At 53.6% G+C, this 19,174-nt stretch overlaps 1 pseudogene; it reads right to left on the bottom strand.

Moving 5' to 3' along the window:
• Positions 1–331: 331 nt before the first annotated feature.
• On the bottom strand, positions 332–13,995 carry LOC147596546 (RAB6A-GEF complex partner protein 2-like; annotated as a pseudogene).
• Positions 13,996–19,174: the final 5,179 nt, after the last annotated feature.

The raw sequence follows: 19,174 nt of genomic DNA, 5'->3' as shown, positions 1-19,174 counted from the left end.
CCTCTTGGAAGCCCCTCATGGGGTAAAGGCACATTGAGCCGTTCCCTGGGAGGCAGATTTCCTTTCGGCGAGTGCTGGGACTCGCGCCTTCACCCAGGCAGCAAGGGTCTGGCTCCCAGCCAAAGGCTGCAGCACAAGACACCGCAGCAAGCACAGTGCTCCTCCACCCACAGGCAGGACAGACTCACCTGGTGCCCACCTGGGCATCGCAGATGAACCCAGGGGGATGTTGGGGCGTGCATCCCGCAGTGTACTGGCGACAGTCCTGCCTGCCATTCCCACAGGTAGTACACACCTGCAGCACCGCAGGCCCCTACCAGCTCTCCTCGCTTCAGATGGTGATGGAGTTGGCGCTGGAGAACTGAGATACGTAAGAAGCCAGGGTGGGGTTGGTGGGAAGGACTTTGATGGGCAAGTCCCAGCTGAAAGTGTCCACTTCAGTCTGCTCCATCCCAGTCCAGGTGATGGCCTCCGACTGGCTCCCACGAACCAGGCAAGTCCCCAGCAACTCCCCAGAGGTCACAGTCTCAAAGTGCAGCCTCCACTTCAGGGACACTGTGGGCAAGAGGAGGGTCAGCAGCCAACACCACAAGGGACAGCAGCTATCTCAGCGCTGGCTGTCCTGGCACGGGGACAAGCAAATAAGCCCACTCACGCAGGCCAGCTCCCTCCCACACAACACAGCCCTGCAGGGCAGTAGACAGGACTGGGGACATTGCAGTCCTCCTGCAGAGACTAGCAGGGGCGAGTCCCTTCCCTGGTGGCCACTAACCAATGTTGGTGGTGAATCCTGGGGTAGAGCTGAAGCTGCTCTGGGCCATGTGAAGGCAGGCCTCCTGATGGCGGGCGTGTGTGCTGAAGGAGATGGGCTGACCTCACGGGTGCTTGAACTCCTCCTGGATGCTCTCCTCTGTCTGCAGACTCACGGAGAACTGCAGGGCAATTGGCAGGGTGCTCATTCTCACACACTCACACAGCCCTGGCCCAAAGCTCTGGGGCCTCCATTTCTCAAACAAACTCAGAACTGGAGCCCTTCCCCACCTCATACCCCAAGGGGACCTCAGCTGGGTCCCACTAGAAACCCTCACTAGAAACCCCACAGCAGCCCAGTGCCACCCCAATCCCTTCTCCCACTCCCCCACCTGAAACCTCTGCTTCTCCCCACAGTGACCCTGAAGCCAGCACTGACCTGCAGACACGGGATGCCTCCTTCTGAAAAATTAAAGGTCTTGATGACATCCTCTCCAATCTTATACACGGTCTTAAAGATGCAGAACATCCCCACCTTCCCACGGGTGCTGCTGATGTTATACAGGTCTGTGGAGCAAGAAGTGGGGGATAAGGTTGCAGCAGGATGAGGCTCTGCTCCATACAGCACTCTGGGTTAATCAAAGAGCCCAGCAGAAATGACTCCATGCCTGCTGCTTGGGTGTGAAGGACAGGCCCTGGAGACAGCATTCCCTTTGGGAAACACCTGCAACGAGCAAGAGTAAACCACACACTGGATACACTGGGGAGAAGGTCTCTCTGGTTGAATTAGGAAGAGCCTGAGACTGGCAGGGAGAGCCTGTGGGAAACTGATCCGAGTGGGCCCTGATGGAGCTACTCCACAGCCCCAGCCAGAGCTTCACTTTGCCAGCAAGAGATTTTTGCACCGAGCACTGAGCTGTGCTTCACGTCCAGGTTAGGGCAGCAGGTTCAAGCAGGGGAAATGACCTACGCAGGCTGCATCAGGAGGTGGCCACCATGAACAGTTCTGTCACCAGGTCCGCCAGATGAGAGTCTTTCTTCAAGCTCTCCTCCTCCTCCAGGAAGGGGTTTGAGGGCGCCACAGCCTCATCCTGTGGGAACTGGTAATCCTTGAGCCCTGGGGAGAAGGCGAGAGTGTCACTGGAGCAGGGTGCAGCCATGCCTGTGTCTGCAGGGAGGGCAGTGTGTGGCCTTACCATGCAGCACAAGGACACAGAAAGTTACGCGCAGGAGCTTGATGGAGGAGTTGACATGCTGGCAGCCGATGGTCAACTTGTACACGTACTTCACTGACTGTCTCCGGAAAGAGGGAGGGTCGTCTATGGACAGCGTCTCACAATACGAATCTGCAACAAGTGCAGAAAGGCTTGCTTTCCAATGTCAAAAGGAAGTTCCTGGAGCTGTTGCTCGCAGGCTCCCCGCACTGATGGTTAGGAATAGCAGCGAGGCTGAGCTAGGGACAGAGCACGGTCCTTTCTGACATCTCCTCTTTCCCACAGCAGGTGACCTGCACCAGTGCACTGCTCCTCACCTCACATCACATGTGCTGTCACCCAGACATTGCTTCCAGCACATACAACCACACACATAAACTCTGCCTCCAAAGAATATGAAAGATGTAAAATCCAGGAACACAAACACATGAGAGCTAAACTTACTCATCACGAGTTCAACCTGAATTTGCCTCTGCACGCTTCCTTCACACTCTGCTTTCAAGAAGCGGTCACACACTGCGGTTTCCTCAGGGCTCTGCCCCGTTCACGCACAAACAATACTGAAGGCATAGAGGTGCTGATCAATACCTCATGCCTCTTTTGATATTTGTTTTACACAAACTCCAAACTCCACAACAAAAATTAGTTTCTTCCTGTGTTTTTCTCTGAAGCACTGGGTCTAAATGGCCAAGAAACAATTAAGAGACCTTCACAACAACCTGTGGTGTATCCCCCTTGACAGACTGATGACTTAGATCACAAAGCCTCTGACTCCAAGACCTCTGAGATGCTGAGGCCTGGCTTTACACCGCATTCAGCCCTCTCAAAGCCCTTTAGCCACTACACAAATCCCAATGCTTCTTGAGGCAGTGTGAACACTTCTGCAGCTTTCCCAAACTGCATGCTGTATAATAAGAAAGGTGCAAACAGTGAACCGTGCAAAGTCTCCACCTCTCTAGCTTGCCCACCGTGATGCAGATAAACTCTGCCAGAGGAAGGGCAGCATCCTGCTGTGAAATCACAGATCCTTCCCCATGTCTGGCACATCCTAAAAATTGAGGCTTAGATTAAAAGCTAGAGTTACACTTTAAATATAACTTCTAGATCTAAAAAACGGGACTGGAAGGAAGTAAAAAGCCAGTGCTAGTGGGTAGCACCCACAGGCTCCCACACCTTAAAACACAAGGCTGTCTTGCTGGACCAGGGTGCAGATAAAGTTGAGAACTGTTCTGATAGGGAGGAAAATTGGATATTTCCAAGGAATGTTCAGGAGCACTGCAGCAGACTGCTGTAACCTCCTGTACCAGGCTTAACAAGAGGCCTCCATGCCTAGTGGGGATAACCTAAGCAGAGACCACTGTCGTCCGAGGAGGATGGGTGGTTTGCTATCTGGCACAGGAATACCAAGACTAGGGAAGTCCCAGCTTTCATGCAGATCCCAGAAGGAAGCACATTCCTCTACCCACCCGCTGTACTCTCTAGCTGGGCTCCTGGCTCGTGTCTAGGCTGCCTCCATTTCCTCCCCCAGCCACAGAGATTACTTGAGGGCTTGAGAAAATGTTTTATGGTGACAAATTTAAAGAGCTCAGTCTGGGCAGTGTGTCAAAGGGATGGGAGGTGAGTCAACTTCAACACAGGCACCATAACAAGGGGAAGATATTGGGGAATAAGCTGGTCAGCAACTGAAAACAAGGCCTTTTATCAAGACACAGGCTCACACAACCTCAGCTATACATGCCAGGTCTGGCTACAGTCTAACAATATAGTACTTTGCTGAAGCAGAATTAAGATTTCTTGGGGTTTTTTTGCCTTTCCAAACTCAAAACTTTTGAAAAACAGGAAATGAAGAATTAAGATACACACCCACACAGCCTCAACTCTGCCTCCACGGAGCTGGCAGCAGCCCCCAGGAATGATCAGCAAGCATGCCAGCTGCAGTCTCTCGTGAGAGGAGCAGCACCGCACACTGATGGGATCAGTGTGAACAGTCTGGCAGAGCCAGGGCTGTGATACAGGGGTTTCAGTGCTAAAAAGCCCAGTACCATACACAGCGGCATCGCGCATGACACACAAGGGATGTGTGCATCACACAACCAAGTGGAAAGGCTGTAACATACGGCCAAGGAACCTCAAAGCGTAGAAGTATTTGTCTCCTTCTTATGGAGCTGTGTCCAAGCGCAAGTCAGACACAAACTCAGTGTCACCCAGTGGCAGAGTAAACACACACAATACAACATCACTCTGAGGGACAGACTATCGCTAGCTTAGCTGGGGGCTGAACAGCTTCTGCCTGCAAAGCCAGAGCACAAGGAAATTTTCTTAATCCATCCCAGTCACCTGGAGGTTGGACTGTAGTCACTGATCTGCTCTCCCAGAGACTGCCAAGCCTGCCTGAGATGCTCCAGGATAAGGGGCCTTATAATTCTCCCTGTTCCTGGGGAATGGATGCTCCAGCCCCACATCTGTCAGCAGTGAGGAGCGCAGGAGAATCCAGGTGAGCCTCAGGCCAGCTGAGACTTCTGCCTCCTCCACTTTCAGAAAGCACAGTGGACCTTGGCTCTGATGCAGCAGGGCCAGCTCCTTTCACTTGCATACTGCTACAGAATAGTAAGTAAATAACTAAATGTCCTCAGATGATAGGCTTTGTAGTTTAGGATACATAGCCCCAGACAGTACTGCCCCACCCCACTAACCACTTAGCCAAGCCAGGTTGGTTTCACCCTGTCCGCCTAGAAAGGCAGGACGTCCCTGCTTCAAAACCAGCATGTTACAGCCCACAGCTCCTTGGTCTCGCAGCTCTGCTCTCACCTCCTCCCCAGAGCTCAATGCTCCAGAGGAGCCTCCTCCACCACAGGCACTGCCTCTGCTCCCTTTGCTCTGTGACTTGAGAGGTCTCCATCACCCGTTCCCAGCAGACCTCTAGGACAACCTGAGGAAGCCATTCACACGCAGTCTGCAATGCCTAATCACAGAATCACAGAATCACAGAATTATCAAGATTGGAAAAGACCTAAAAGATCATCCAGTCCAACCATCACCAATACTTCTCAGCTAAATCATATCTCTCAACACAACATCCAAACGTTTCTTGAACACCCCCATGGTCGGTGACTCCACCACCTTCCTGGGCAGTGCATTCCAGTGCCTGACTACCCTTTCCGAGAAGTAATATTTCCTAATGTCCAGCCTGAATCTCCCCTGGCGCAGCTTGAAACCATTGCCTCTAGTTCTATCACTGTCTACACGAGAGAAAAGGCCGACCCCTATGTTATGCTGCCGCTGGACCACAGGCTGCTGGAACACAAAGGAGATCTGACATGAACTGACAGGCTGGGTCACGCAGCCACTGACCAAGAGACAACAGCACATATTTGTATTTTCACAGTTGTCTCGGGTAGAAGTCCCCGATAGAAACAGCTGCCTGAACTAGAAAAATGAGTTGCTGCAAATCCCTGTGAAAAGCATTAAAATGTCTCTAAACAGCAAAAGGGAAAGTAGTGAAGGAGAGCTTAAAGAGGGCCCGCTGGAAGGACACCATTTGAGGGCTTTGGAGACATGGAGAGCTTTGGCCAGAGAAGATGAGAAGTGCTCAGTTTTACAGCAGAAAGTCTGGGAAAACTAGAACAGGCGGAAGACTCTGTAATCTCCAGGACAGTCACAACCTGAAGAGGAAACATGGACCTTTGGAGGACGCCAGCCTAAATCCCAAGGATACTCCAATGTGGCTGAAGAAATAAAGGCAGGGAATGCAGGTGTGTGTATCCATTCCTTCAGCTGCAGCCAGATATTTCAAAACATTTTACGCCTCGCAGCTACACAATGGACCTGTGGCAAAGGACGTGGGCCAGGGACAGGACTGCAGGACACATTGCAGTACGCAGCCCACATAGGGTGGAGAACAGACTCTGGACGATGCAGCAGGGAGCAGTTCCTTGGCACTCACACTCCCACCAAGGCACCTTGCCTTCCACAAGCACCAGGGTCTCCCACTTGCAGCACTCAGGTCTGCAAAGACAGCTTGAGAGTGGGGCTCCCCAGAGGCAAGCTCTCTGAGCAGAGGAAGAGATGACGAGACTCACAGGACTTTGACTCCCCAGGATCCAGTCGCAAGTCGCAGAAGAGACTCCTTGGTGGAGTGGACAGGATACACTGACTGTGCTCTCCTGGAAGAGAAAGAAGAACCACGTGAATGCTGCCCAACCTCGTGGCTCAGGCCAAGGGAGGCACTCACCATGGCCAGGCCAGCCAGGCCTTAGCCTCATAGAGAGGAATGGGGAGAAGAATGGGTCGAGGAGGAAATATCTCATGCCCTGGTGTTCTGGTTTTGTTAGTGAGGGGGGCCTAAGGTGGCAGCTTCTGTAGGAAACGGCTAGAAGTCGCTCCCCTATGTTCAGTGGACTCGGCTGGGCCTAGGGCGGACCCGCTGCTAGCCAAGGCCAAGCCAATTGGCAGCAGAATGTCCCGTGATAATGCCTCTGCGATAATGTATTTAAGAAGGGGAAAAACAGAAAAAAAAAATTAAGAAGAAGATGTGAAGGAGCTGAGCGGGGGCAGAGAGGGGGAGGCGCGAGCCTTGTGGACCTTGCAGGCCTCACCCTCTGGCCTCCCGCCGGGCAGCCGACTGGGCCCAACTGGGCCCGGCCTGGCTGCAAGAAGTGGAGAGGAGATGAGAAGTGAATGAGATGTAAAAAGGATCCTGAGAGGTGTCTGCCAGCCTGTTGTGAGGAACGGCTGCAGACGCCAAGGTCAGTGAAGAAGGAGGGGGAGGAGTAATATGGCTCCTGGCCAAGATTCCCCTGCAGCCTGTGGTGACGACCATGGTGGAGCAGGTTGTCCCCCTGCAGCCCATGGAGGCCCACGGAGGAGCAGAGATCCCCCTGCAGCCCGTGGAGGACCCTACACTGGGGCAAGTGGAGGCCGGAAGGAGGCTGTGGCCCGTGGAGGGCCCACTGGGGCAGCTGTTCTGGAGGGACTGCACCCCGTGGAAGAGATGACCCACGCCGGAGCAGTTTCACGAAGGACTGTGGCCCGTGGGAGGGACCTCACGCTGGAGCAGAGGAGGAATGTGAGGAGTTCTTCCCCCGACCATGAAGCAGCGGCGTAAAACAACACGTGATGAACTGACTGCGACCCCCATTCCCTCTTCCCCACTGTGCCACTCTGGGGGGGAAGGTAGTAGAGATATTGTTAAGCTCGGGAAGAGGGAGGGGTGGGGGGAGGTTATCTTGTTCCCTGTCTCATTCTCCTGCTGTTTTTAGTAATAAATGAATAGTTTTCCCCAAGTCGAGTCTGTTTTGCCCGTAACGGTAACTTTAAGGACTTTCTCCCTGTCCTTATCTCAAACCTCGAGCCGTTTTTCCTTATATCATCTCTCCCTATTCTCTCGGAAGGTGAGGGGAGTGAGAGAGAGACTGCGTAGTCTGGTCCGATCGGGGCTGAACTACGACAGGCAGTAAAAACATGGACTCCGTGGATGGTGTTCCAGAGACCTCTATTGTTAGTCAGCATTAGTCTTTTATAGTCTAAGTTACACGCGAAGTGCACACACTTAATCATCTAATTTGATTGGTAGCAATATACTGTTCACGCGCCTCATGCTTCATTTGGATTGGTTATAGTTTTTTGGTTGTCTTTACTATTTTTGCCTTTGGTATTTCCTTATCTTGTTCTAGTTGCTGGTTTTTGTTATTGAGCAAGTGGTGTTCAAGGACATAGCCCAAATTCGTCAATGTCAAACAGCTGTGCTGCACTCTCTGCCTCCACAGTCTGCTTGATTCCTGCTCGCTATGCTCTCACCCTCCCTACTCGAGGTAACAGGAGTAGCGCTCACCTCTGTTGGGGATGAAGAGCGCCACATTCTCTGCCTGCATGTCCTGCTTGCTGCCATCAGAGGGAGGACGTGCTATCCGGTTCTCGCTGGCGTGAAACTGGCAGTGGATCTGGGTGCTGGCCCACACCAGCATCTCACTGAGAGTAAAGAGCAACACTCGTGTCTATGCTTTAAACCTGGATTACAGAAAGCGTGAATTGGGAGAAGAGCAACTCTTGCTGCTCAGTTCCATGCAGGACTGTTTTTCTGGAAAGAAGGCCTTACTTCACTGTCACTGAAACCACTCTCAAAGTCCCCCTCCAAATAAGCCTTTGGGGCAAGCTCAAGCTGGGGTGCTGACCCGAAGCCACTTCCACCCCAGCCGCTGACAGCAGTTTCACCCAAGGCCTGGCTCTGTGGCCCGAGGGCTCTTGTTTAGCAGCAATTTTTGCAGTCTGAGCCACACCATCTTGGGCACAGCACAGACAGAGCGAGGAGACATCCCTGCCCCGAGAAGCCCACTGTACATGCATGGCAGAAGACAGCAAGCAGCGCAGGTCAGCAGCCATCCCGTCCACAGTGACAGAGACAAGGTGGGCTGTGCTGAACGCCACAGAGATCCTCCAGCAAACATGCTGAGGTCAAGCGTCCCAAGATCCGGTCCAAAGCCTTACTCACTTGGTCACCTTTCTCATCACACCTGTCCAGCAGGGTACAGCTTGGTACAGACTGGCTACAGATTGCACTGCTGAGAGGACAGCTCCAGCTGTCGCACATGGGTCGGGCCTGGCAGAGGACTTTTAGCCATGAAGAGCTAAATCTCAAGCCAGAAGTGACATGCAGAGCAGCACTCTGAGGCATCTCTGACAATAATGCAACCATCAGAGAAATGGGCAGATTTGAAAGCAACAAATATCTGCAACCCAGATTCAGCTGCCCCTGCCCACAGCACCACCTAGTTCCTCGAAGCTCGACACTCCCTAGGGCAGGCAGGGTGCAGACGTGCTCCCTCCCCACAGCATGGTTCCCCTCAAGAACATCAACTCTGGTCCGATCATGTCGGACCAGAGAAGGATACTTCTGGGCCAAGATGATGCAGCGCCATGGCTGCAGATACACCTCTCTGGGCTGCACCGCTCCTCCCACAGCTCTCCAGGAGACAAAAATAAGGCCACATCTACTGCCCTGCTCTGAGACTGGGCCAGTCTCAGTGTCTGTCTGTGCTGGTTTTGTGTAGCGAGGGGGGGAGAGGCTACAGTGACAGTTTCTGCAAGAAGCTCCTAGACGTTTCCCCTTTGTCCGGTGGACTCGACCGGCTCTAGGGCAGACCTGCCGCTGGCCAGGGCCGAGCCAATTGGTGACAGTGATAATGCCTCTGTGATAATATATTTAAGAAGGGGAAAAAAATATATATATTAAAAAAAAAAAAGAAAAACGAAAAAAAAAAGAAGAGAAGCAGCAGAAGCGCGGGCAGAGAGGGGGAGGCGTGAGCCTTGTGGGCCTTGTGGTCCTCACTCTCTGGCCTCCCGCCGGGCGGCCGTCTGGGCCTGACTGGCCGAGAGAAGTGAAGAGAGGATACGTGAAGAGAACCTGAGAGGCATCTGTGAAGAATTTCTTGTGAGAGGAACGGCTGCGGACGCTAAGGTCAATGAAGAAGGAGGGGGAGGAGTAAAGTTGCTCCGGGCAGAGATTCCCCTGCAGCCCGTGGTGCAGCCCGTGGTAAAGCAGGCTGACCCCACGCTGGGGCAGGTGGATGCCTGAAGGAGGCTGTGGCCTGTGGAGGGCCTGCGCTGGGGCAGCCGTTCTGGAGGGACTGCACCCCGTGGAAAAGGACTCGTGCTGGAGCAGCTCGTGAAGGACTGCAGCCCGTGGGAGGGACCCCACGCCGGAGCAGGGGAGGAATGTGAGGAGTTCTTCCTCCAAGGAGGAAGGAGCGATGGAAAGCAACATGACCATAACCCCCCTTCCCTATTCCCCCTGTGCTGCTCGGGGAGGGGGGGAAAGGTGATAATTTGGAATGAAGTTAAGCCCAGGAAGAGGGGCGGAGCGAAGGGAAGTTGTATTTTTTTCCTCTCTCGTTATCCTGCTTTGGTTTTATTATTAATAAATTGGAATAGTTTTCCCCAAGTCAAGTCTGTTTTGCCCGTAATGGTAACTTTAAGAATCTCTCCTTGTCCTTATCTCAAACCTCGAGCCTTTTTGTTATATTATCTCTCCCCCATTCCCTCGATGGTGGGGAGAGTGAGTGAGAGACTGCATAGTTTGGTCCCGAGTGGGGCTAAACTACGACACTGTCACAAATTCTTGGGGTGCCTACAACTGCACCAGCAGCACTGGGTTCAGGGCTGAACCCCCAGTTCAGTTGGGAAAGTGGGGAGATCCCACCAGAAAACAAGCACAATGGCCATATGCTGCTTATAGAAGATGACTCCTGCTGAGCAGGACGGGCAGCCCCGGCCCTGCATGGAGGGCACAAGCACCAGCCTGGTGTCCACCCTTTGCTCACTCTCGGAGAACCCTGTGCCTGGCATGTGCCTGCCGTTTCTCCCCTCCTGTCTGCCAGTCAGCTTCTTTGGGGCACCCCCTGCCCTCACCCACCTGCTTGGGCAGTGGTTGAACTCAGGCTCTGGGCAGCCCTCCCCATCTCCTCCACAGGCCACCCCATAAGCATAAAGCTCTTGTACCTGAAACACTACTAAACTTGATACTCTCTCTGCCCATAGTATTCATTATTTTCTCCTCATGATGCGAGGGATTTGCTGAAGTGTATAGAGGAGGTGAAGGTATCATTTTGCCCCCTCTCTGTACAGTCACAAGAATTGGTTGCATCCAACATGAAAAATAGTCTTGCATTTTGGACTCCACTATGACCTCAGCCGTTCCACAGGGTATTTCCTATGGCATTACTGACACCTTTCAGTTTCCAAAACCCTTATCTATTTTTATTTCAATAGCAGTCTTGTTAATTTAGCCAGTATCTGATTCCTCTGGTGCTTTCTAACATCATGATCTGATTAGTAAGCACTGACACTAGAGTTTTAGGTGGCACAGGGATTTTTTGCAGCACGTGGGTATCTCTTGATGTGACACATCAGAGCAGTTAAATGTCTAGACGAATCAGAGAAAAAGGCGTGTTGCATTCATTTCAGTTGACTAATTATATGCTATTTGATCTTTTGTATGTGCTGGCCGCCTTCACGCAAACACGCATTAGATACTCTACCTTTACCTCTAACCCTACAGTTGTAATTCTGTATCTTCAAAAGTACCAGCATAGCTTTTCCATAAGGGTTGCTGTAAGGTTTTCTGTCATAAGGTATCTGCTATATGGAAACAGAGTGTTGTGGTTTTGTTCAGTGAGGGGGGGCTGAACTACGACACAGAGAAATGCTCTTACTTAAGAGACAATGTTTAATAATTTTATATAAGCTTAGCATGATTACCGTACCTTCAAACAGAGTATTTTGAATCTTATTTATTTATTTATTTTCAGTATTGCCCAACAATATGCCACTGGATTGTTTTCATTTTTTAACCAGACTCACAAACAAAATTGGCATGTGCCTTCCTACTGGCAGACCTGGCTTGTCCAGCTGGCAGGGCACAGAAGGATCCTGCGCTGGTGCTGAAGTCACTTCCCTCTTCTCTCACTTCCCCCTACAGCTCCTGCTGTAGCCCATAAGTGCTGCACTCCACATAACCTTTGGGCAAAACACCTTTGTTTCTTGTACGCCTTATACATCTGTCGTAGTTCAGCCTCAGTTGCGGCCAGACGATGCAGTCCCTCTCTCACTCCCCCACCCTCCAAGAGAATAGGGAGAGATGATATAAGAAAAACGGCTCGAGGTTTGAGATAAGGACGGGGAGAAATCCTTAAAGTCACCGTTACGGGCAAAACAGACTCGACTTGGGGAAAACTATTCATTTATTGCTAAAACTAGCAGGAGAATAAGACAGGGAACAAGATAACCTCCCCCCACCCCTCCCTCTTCCCGGGCCTAACATTATCTATACCATCTACCCCACCACCGAGCAGCACAGGGGGAAGAGGGAACGGGGGATGCGGTCAGTTCATCACGCGTTGTTTTACGCCACTGCTTCATCATCGGGGGAAGAACTCACATTCCTCCCCTGCTCCTTCATGGGGTCCCTCCCACGGGCCACAGTCCTTCGTGAAACTGCTCCGGCATGGGTCATCTCTTCCACGGGGTGCAGTCCCTCTAGAACGGCTGTCCCAGCGGGCCCTCCATGGGCCACAGTCACCTTCAGGCATCCACCTGCCCTGATGTGGGGTCCTCCACGGGCTGCAGGTGGATCTCTGCTCCTCCGTGGACCTCCATGGGCTGCAGGGGGACAACCTGCTCCACCATGGTCGTCACCACAGGCTGCAGGGGAATCTTGGCCAGGAGCCGCATTACTCCTCCCCCTCCTTCTGAACTGACCTTGGCGTCTGCAGCCCTTCCTCTCACAAGAAAAGTTCTTCCCAACAGGCTGGCAGACGCCTCTCAGAATCTCTTCACATCATCCAGCTCATCTCCTCTCCACTTCTTGCAGCTGGGTCAGGCCTCATGGACCTTGCAGGCCTCACCCTCTGGCCTCTGCCTGGCAAGAGGCCAGAGGGTGAGGCCTGCAAGGCCCACAAGGCTCACGCCTCCCCCTCTCTGCCCCCTGCTCAGCTCCTTCACATCTTCTCTTCTCCTTTTTACGTTATCGCAGAGGCATTATCAGAGAACATTCTGCTACCAATTGGCTCGGCCTTGGCCAGCAGCAGGTCCGCCCTAGGCCCGGACAAGTCCACTGAACACAGGGGAGCAACTTCTAGCAGTTTCCTACACAAGCTACCACCTTAGGCCCCCCCTCACTAAACAAAACCAGAACAACATCACAACCAAATTCACTTTCTGCCATTTACTTATTGTCCTTCAGTTCTGTTCCTATGCTTGAAATACGTGCCTCTCAGTTCCTCCACCTGCGTCACAGCTTTTGCTAGCCCCGAAAGCTTCTAGTTCCTGACAGGTCTATCTGCCTGTTGTAGTGACTGCACTTTGATCTGGCTACTGCCTTTACACAACCCACAGCTTCAATTTCCAAATCACCAATCTATTTGGTGTTGCCACTTGTATGACTTAGCCAGGTCTTGTCAGTTTGGTCATCTGCTTTTTTATTTTAAAAACTTTCCTTTTTCCAAGAGGTGGTTTTCCACACGCCTGAGGTTCCCAAACGAAGCTCCCGTAACTGTGCTGTGAACCTCCAAAACTGCTCCACCTGTTACCTTTGCAGTCCCACATGTTTCAGAGCCAGAAAAAAAGAGCATTGTCACTGCACAAGACAAAACTCCGGAAAGCTAGATGCTTATGCCACAGCTGAATTTGAACGTTTAATTCAGCAGGTAAGAGAAACCAGGAAGAAAAGATGGAAAGTTAAGGAAGGCAATAAAAAAAGAAGCCCTACAGTGGTAGTACAAGAGACTGCTTTGCTGCTGCTGAGACTGCAAGCACTGGAGGTGGGTCCATCACAACAATCACCTGTGAAATGTGTACTGGTGATGAAAAGATGCTGAACCTGATAGAGCTGGAAACGGACACTTCCCAGGAAGGGCCCAAGATGAGAAAGCACTCTCCACCCCTGGGGAGAATCAGACAAGGCCACACACTCAGCAGACATGGAGGCTTCAGGTGACTTCTTATGATGCGGAGTCACTCCCTGTGAACGAATATGGGAAGCTCCCATCTTCTCACGTTTCCTCAATGCCTATTTCGGGCATAGTAATAATAAGGGGAGAGGCAATGCACAAAGGCTGGGCCACAGAAAGCTTCCTCTTCCTCCCTCTAGGCACTGCTTGCCCCTTTGACTGCCAGCTCTGGAGGCAGGGATCACACTGATATGTCAGCGCACTGCTGGACAGAGAGAGTTCCTTCCATAAACGTAGGAAATAACCTCGGGCAAGGAAGTCACCAGTGGCTGAGCTGGCACCATTGCCCCACAACCCAGTCACAACTACACCTGGCTGCTCAGAGGGAGGGCTGTTCCCTCTGGAGGGAACCAGACAGCACTGCCACCGCAAGGCTTCACCTGCAGAAGGGCCCGCTGGCGTGGGCTGCCTTACCTGCTGGCAGAGGTGGACGAGGCCGATAACGAGTTGGTAAAAGTGATCGCACGCTCCAGCACCTCCCCTGCCAGGAAGACAGGCACACAGCCCAGCTTGGCCAACACCTCAATCATGGCTTGGACAGCCCTGCTGCACACCTGCCAAAAAAAAAAAAAAAACAACAGCGGGCATGGTGACAGGGCTGGGTGCTGTAACAGCCGGGGAATGGCAACAGCCAGGCTGGCCACATACACGCAGGGAGGTCGGGGAGAGCTCCAGCTCTAGACACAGCACATAGACACATATAGGGGTCAGGGAGAGCCCTGGCCTTACACATACACACACGGGGGGGGGGGGGGGGGGGGCGGGGCAGAAACAGCCCCAGCCCAGCCCCTCCTCCCAAGTGTACAGGGGAAACACGAACAGCCCTGGCCATACACATACATACATCCCCCCCACCTCCACGCAGACGCGGAGGGCTAGGGACAGCCCTACCCCCACCCCCCTCCCCCTCCCGGAGCTCAGGGACGGCCACGACCGCAAACACACAGACACCCACAAGAGGGGCCAGGGACCGCTCCGGCTCGGCGCGCACGCCTCCCCGCAGCCCCAGGCCGCCTTGACCCCACTCACCGCCCCACGTCACTCCGGGGGCCGGCTTCACTTCAGCCGCTAAGCGGCTCTCCCAACCTGCTCGGCGGGGCTCGAGGCCCACTCAGCAAAGCTCAGGAAGTCTCAGGCAGCGGTCGGGGCTCGCTCAGGAACTCTCGGGCACCGCTCGGGAGCTCTCTCTCGGACTCCGCTTGGCAGCACTCGGTCAGGCGCCCTAGGGATTGCGAGTCGCGCTGGTGGTGGAGCGGGTCCAGGTTTCCGGACACGCTCAGCGGTGCGCGCGCGGGGTGGGGGGACCGGCGGTTCGAGGGGGTGGCACAGGGCTGCAGCGTAGCCGTGTCTGCCTGGCGCACCGTTTCGAGGAGCTGCGGCAGCCCTATGGCGCCGCTGACGTGCCGCTCCGTGACGTCCTGCGGCATATCAGCCTCGCCTTGCGATATGGGGGAAGGGACCGGGACCACCCCAGGAGGGGAGGTGAGGGACAGGGGGTGATAGCACCGCGCCGCACCCGAGCCCCCCAGTGCTGGTGGGCGGCTCACCCCGGGGAGGTACCGCGATGCCCCGTGCGTGGAGGGAAGGGCGTGGTAGATCACGGAAGGCCCTGAGCTGGAGGGAGCTGCTCTCCTCCCTCCGCGAGCTGCTGGCACACACCCGCCTCCCAGGTGCTAGCACTAGTGCAGACTGGCCAAAGCTCGCTTAGGGGCAGCACCCAATGCTCGGGCTCCCCAAAACCGAGCAGGAGCTGGGAGGGCTTTAGGCATTACTTCTGGGGGCGAGGTAGGTAGGGAGACCCTTACCTCCCACCCTCGAGGCTTGCTGCTGGTGCCCATCACCGCTGCAACTTCCCTGGGCAGTGTCAGGTGCTCAGCCCCTTGTATAAGGCACCTTTTGGCAGATGGAGATTAAACTCGAAGTTAATTAGGAGGATTTTGAAATGCCGTGTGCTATAGCAGGTTTGGGAATGGGGTCTTCTCTGGGAGTGTGGCAGGGCTGACTTTGCGTTAGGGTGAGCTGGAAGGAACCAGGAAAAATGCATATGGGAAACAACGGTGTTATTTTAACCTTTAAAACCTCTGCCTGGGTGCTGCAGTGTTTGTGTACCCATCAGGCTGAACATTGAAACTGATGATGGCATGATTTATTTCCTTGTGCTTGCTTTGCATCTCCTACTTCTGTTTTCTGAGCCCTTTCCTGTTCCTGCTCTCCCTCTGAGGGCTGGGAAAAAGTGTTTGGGGCAGGAAGCTGCACCTTGGCCCTGCTCAACATCCTTGGGGGTTGCTGCGTGCAAAGCCCAATGAAGGGGCAGATAGTGGATCGCTTTGGGGTGTGTCGAATGCTGGTCTGACCTGGGATATCCCTGGCATGAGCCTGGGCATCAGGGAAGGGAGAGCGTGGGTTGTGCGTGGGAGATAAAGGCTGCTGGAAAAGCTGCCGCAGCACGTTGGGGATGAGCTGAGCGCGTGGGAATGTGTGAAGTTCTGGTGGGGTGAGCAGGGAGAGATGATCGCCTCCGTGCCGGCTTGACAAGGCCACTCCTGGCCTGTTTTTGTGGCTTGTATCAGTCCTAGAAAAAGGTTTTAAGGTCCAAAAGACTGACTTTTAAGCAAGAAGCTAAAAGTCAAGCTACTTAGTCTTCCCCTGTACAAATTTAGGAGACAATTTGGTTGTGATCTCAAAGTACTTATGCAGGGCAAAACTTCCTTGCAAGGAGACTCCAGCCTAGAGAGCAGAGGAGAGGAAGAGCCAGGGCGGCGAGAAATACCTGCATGGATTTGAATTAAAACTCGAGGGCAGTGATGATGACTGGCGAGGTGTGGTTAATGTGGGGATGCAAGGAAGTGTGGGAGGCTGTGTGCTCCTGGCGTTGGCAGGCACTCATGTGTCTGCCTGGCAGAGGCAGCCAGCTGATGGAAACCTGGGTGCTGATGCTGCCAGAGGAGCCTGGAGCTCGGTCCCGTGGCACAGTGCGTGGATCTGAACCTTTGGAGCCCTGCACATTGGTGTGACCAAGGAGGGGCTGGTGGGGAATGTGGAGTTCAAGGGCAGCCTTGGCTGCAGTGACCATGAGATGGTGGAGTTCAAGATCCTTAGGGCAGCGAGGAGGGCGTGCAACAAGCTCTCTACCCTGGACTTCAGGAGGGCAGACGTTGGCCTCTTCAGGGACCTGATGGGCAGAGTACCATGGGATAAAGCCCTGGAGGGAAGAGGGGCCCAGGAAAGTTGGTCGGTATTCAAGGAGCACCTCCTCCAAGCTCAGGAGCGATGCATCCCAATGAAGAGCAAGTCAGGCAAAAACGCCAGGAGGCCTGCATGGATGAACAAGGAGCTCCTGGACCAACTGAGAAACAAAAAGGAAGCCTACAGAGGGTGGAAGCAAGGGCAGGTAACCTGGGAGGAATACAGAGAGATTGTCCGAGCGGCCAGGGAACAGGTAAGGAAGGCTAAAGCCCTGACAGAATTGAATCTGGCCAGGGAAGACAAGGACAACAAGAAAAGCTTCTTTAGGTACATTGGGGAGAAAAGGAAGACCAGGGAAAATGTATGTGGGCCTTCTCCGGAAGGAAACGGGAGACCTGGTTACCTGGGACATGGGGAAGGCTGAGGTACTCAATGACTATTTTGCCTCGGTCTTCATGGACGAGGGCTCTAGCCACATCGCCCAACTTGTGGAAGGCAACAGCAGAGATTGGGAGAATGAAGAACTGCCTGCTGTAGCAGAAGAGCAGGTGCAGGGCCATCTAAGGGACCTGAAGGTGCACAGGTCCATGGGACCTGATGAGATGCATCTGCGGGTCCTGAGGGAACTGGCGGATGAAGTTGCCAAGCCACTGGCCATCATATTTGAGAAATCATGGTAGTCTGGTGAGGTTCCCGATGACTGGAAAAGGAGTAACATAACCCCCATTTTTAAAAAGGGGAACAAGGAAGACCCGGGCAACTACAGGCCGGTCAGTCTCACCTCTGTGCCTGGCAAGGTCATGGAGCAGATTCTCCTGGAAACCATGCTAAGGCACATGGAGAGCAAGGAGGTGGTTGGTGACAGCCACCATGGCTTCACTAAGGGCAGATTGTGCCTGACCAATTTGGTGGCCTTCTATGACAGGGTTACAGCATCGGTGGATAAAGGACAAGCAACTGACGTCATCTACCTGGACTTGTGCAAGGCATTTGACACTGTCCCGCACGACATCCTTCTCTCTAAACTGGAGAGACATGGATTTGACAGACGGACCACTCGGTGGATAAGGAACTGGCTGGATGGCCGCACTCAGAGAGTGGTGGTCAAGGGCTCGATGTCCAAGTGGAGACCGGTGACGAGTGGCGTTCCTCAGGGGTCGGTGTTGGGACCAGCGCTGTTCACCATCTTTGTCGGCGACATGGACAGCGGGATAGAGTGCACCCTCAGCAAGTTCACCGACGACACCAAGCTGTGTGGTGCGGTCGACACGCTGGAGGGGAGGGATGCCATCCAGAGGGACCTTGACAGGCTGGAGAGGTGGGCCCGTGCCAACCTCATGAAGTTCAACCAGGCCAAGTGCAAGGTCCTGCACCTGGGTCATGGCAATCCCAGGCACAAATACAGGCTGGGCGGAGAATGAGAGCAGCCCTGAGGAGAAGGACTTGGGAGTGCTGGTGGACGAGAAGCTCAACATGAGCTGGCCATGAGCGCTTGCAGCCCAGAAAGCCAACCGCATCCTGGGCTTCATAAAGAAGCAGCGTGGCCAGCGGGTGGAGGGAGGTGATTCTCCCCCTCTGCTGTGCTCTGGTGAGACCCCACCTGGAGTACTGCATCCAGTTCTGGAGCTCCCAACATAAGAAGGTCATGGACCTGTTGGAGAGGGTCCAGAGTAGGGCCACGAAGATGATCAGAGGGCTGGAGCACCTCTCCTACGAGGACAGGCTGAGAGAGTTGGGGCTGTTCAGCCTGGAGAAGAGGAGGCTCCGGGGAGACCTTATTGTGGCATTTCAATACTTAAAGGGGGCTTATAAGAAAGATGAGGACAGGCTTATTAGCAGGGCCTGTTGCGATAGGACAAGGGGTAATGGTTTTAAACTAGGAGGAGGTAGATTCAGACTGGACATAAGGAAGAGATTTTTTATGCTGAGGGTGGTGGAACACTGACACAGGTTGCCCATAGAGGTGGTGGTTGCCCCATCCCTGGAACCGTTCAAGGCCAGGTTGGATGAGGCTCTGAGCAACCTGATCTGGTTGGAGATGTCTCTAGTCCTTGCAGGGGGGTTGGACTAGATGACCTTTAAAGGTTCCTTCCAACTGAAACTATTTTGTGATTCTGTGACCTCTCTCAAATGGCCAGTGATGAGCAGCAGCTCCTCTCCCAGGGGCATCCATGCCAGAGGTGCTCTCAAAATCTGGCATGGCTTGGAGCACTGGAAGTGCAAAGTTGCCTGGTACAGGCGCTCGTAGCTCTCAAGATGGCTGGGAGCACCTTGGAGTTGCTGCATGTCTTTGGCCGAGGAAGTCTCGGACCTGCAGAGGAGCCACCACATCCTGGGTTGACATGGTGTCATGTTGAGTTAAACCTCTGGCTGATGGGTGTCCTCTCCTGCAGCACCAGCCTCTGCTGCAGTTGGCATGGCCGGGGATGTTGACAGCCCTGGGGTGGGATTTTGTTAATCAGGGCTCATCGGGGTAACTCCTTCGTGAGGACACCCACAGCTGCAAATATGGAAAGAAAAGGT

This window comes from Chlamydotis macqueenii, chromosome W, assembly GCF_036417535.1.
Source record: "Chlamydotis macqueenii isolate bChlMac1 chromosome W, bChlMac1.mat, whole genome shotgun sequence".
Taxonomy (NCBI): Eukaryota; Metazoa; Chordata; class Aves; order Otidiformes; family Otididae; genus Chlamydotis; species Chlamydotis macqueenii.
Note: the sequence above shows the minus strand (reverse complement) of the source record. Positions and strands in the feature narration are given on the sequence as shown.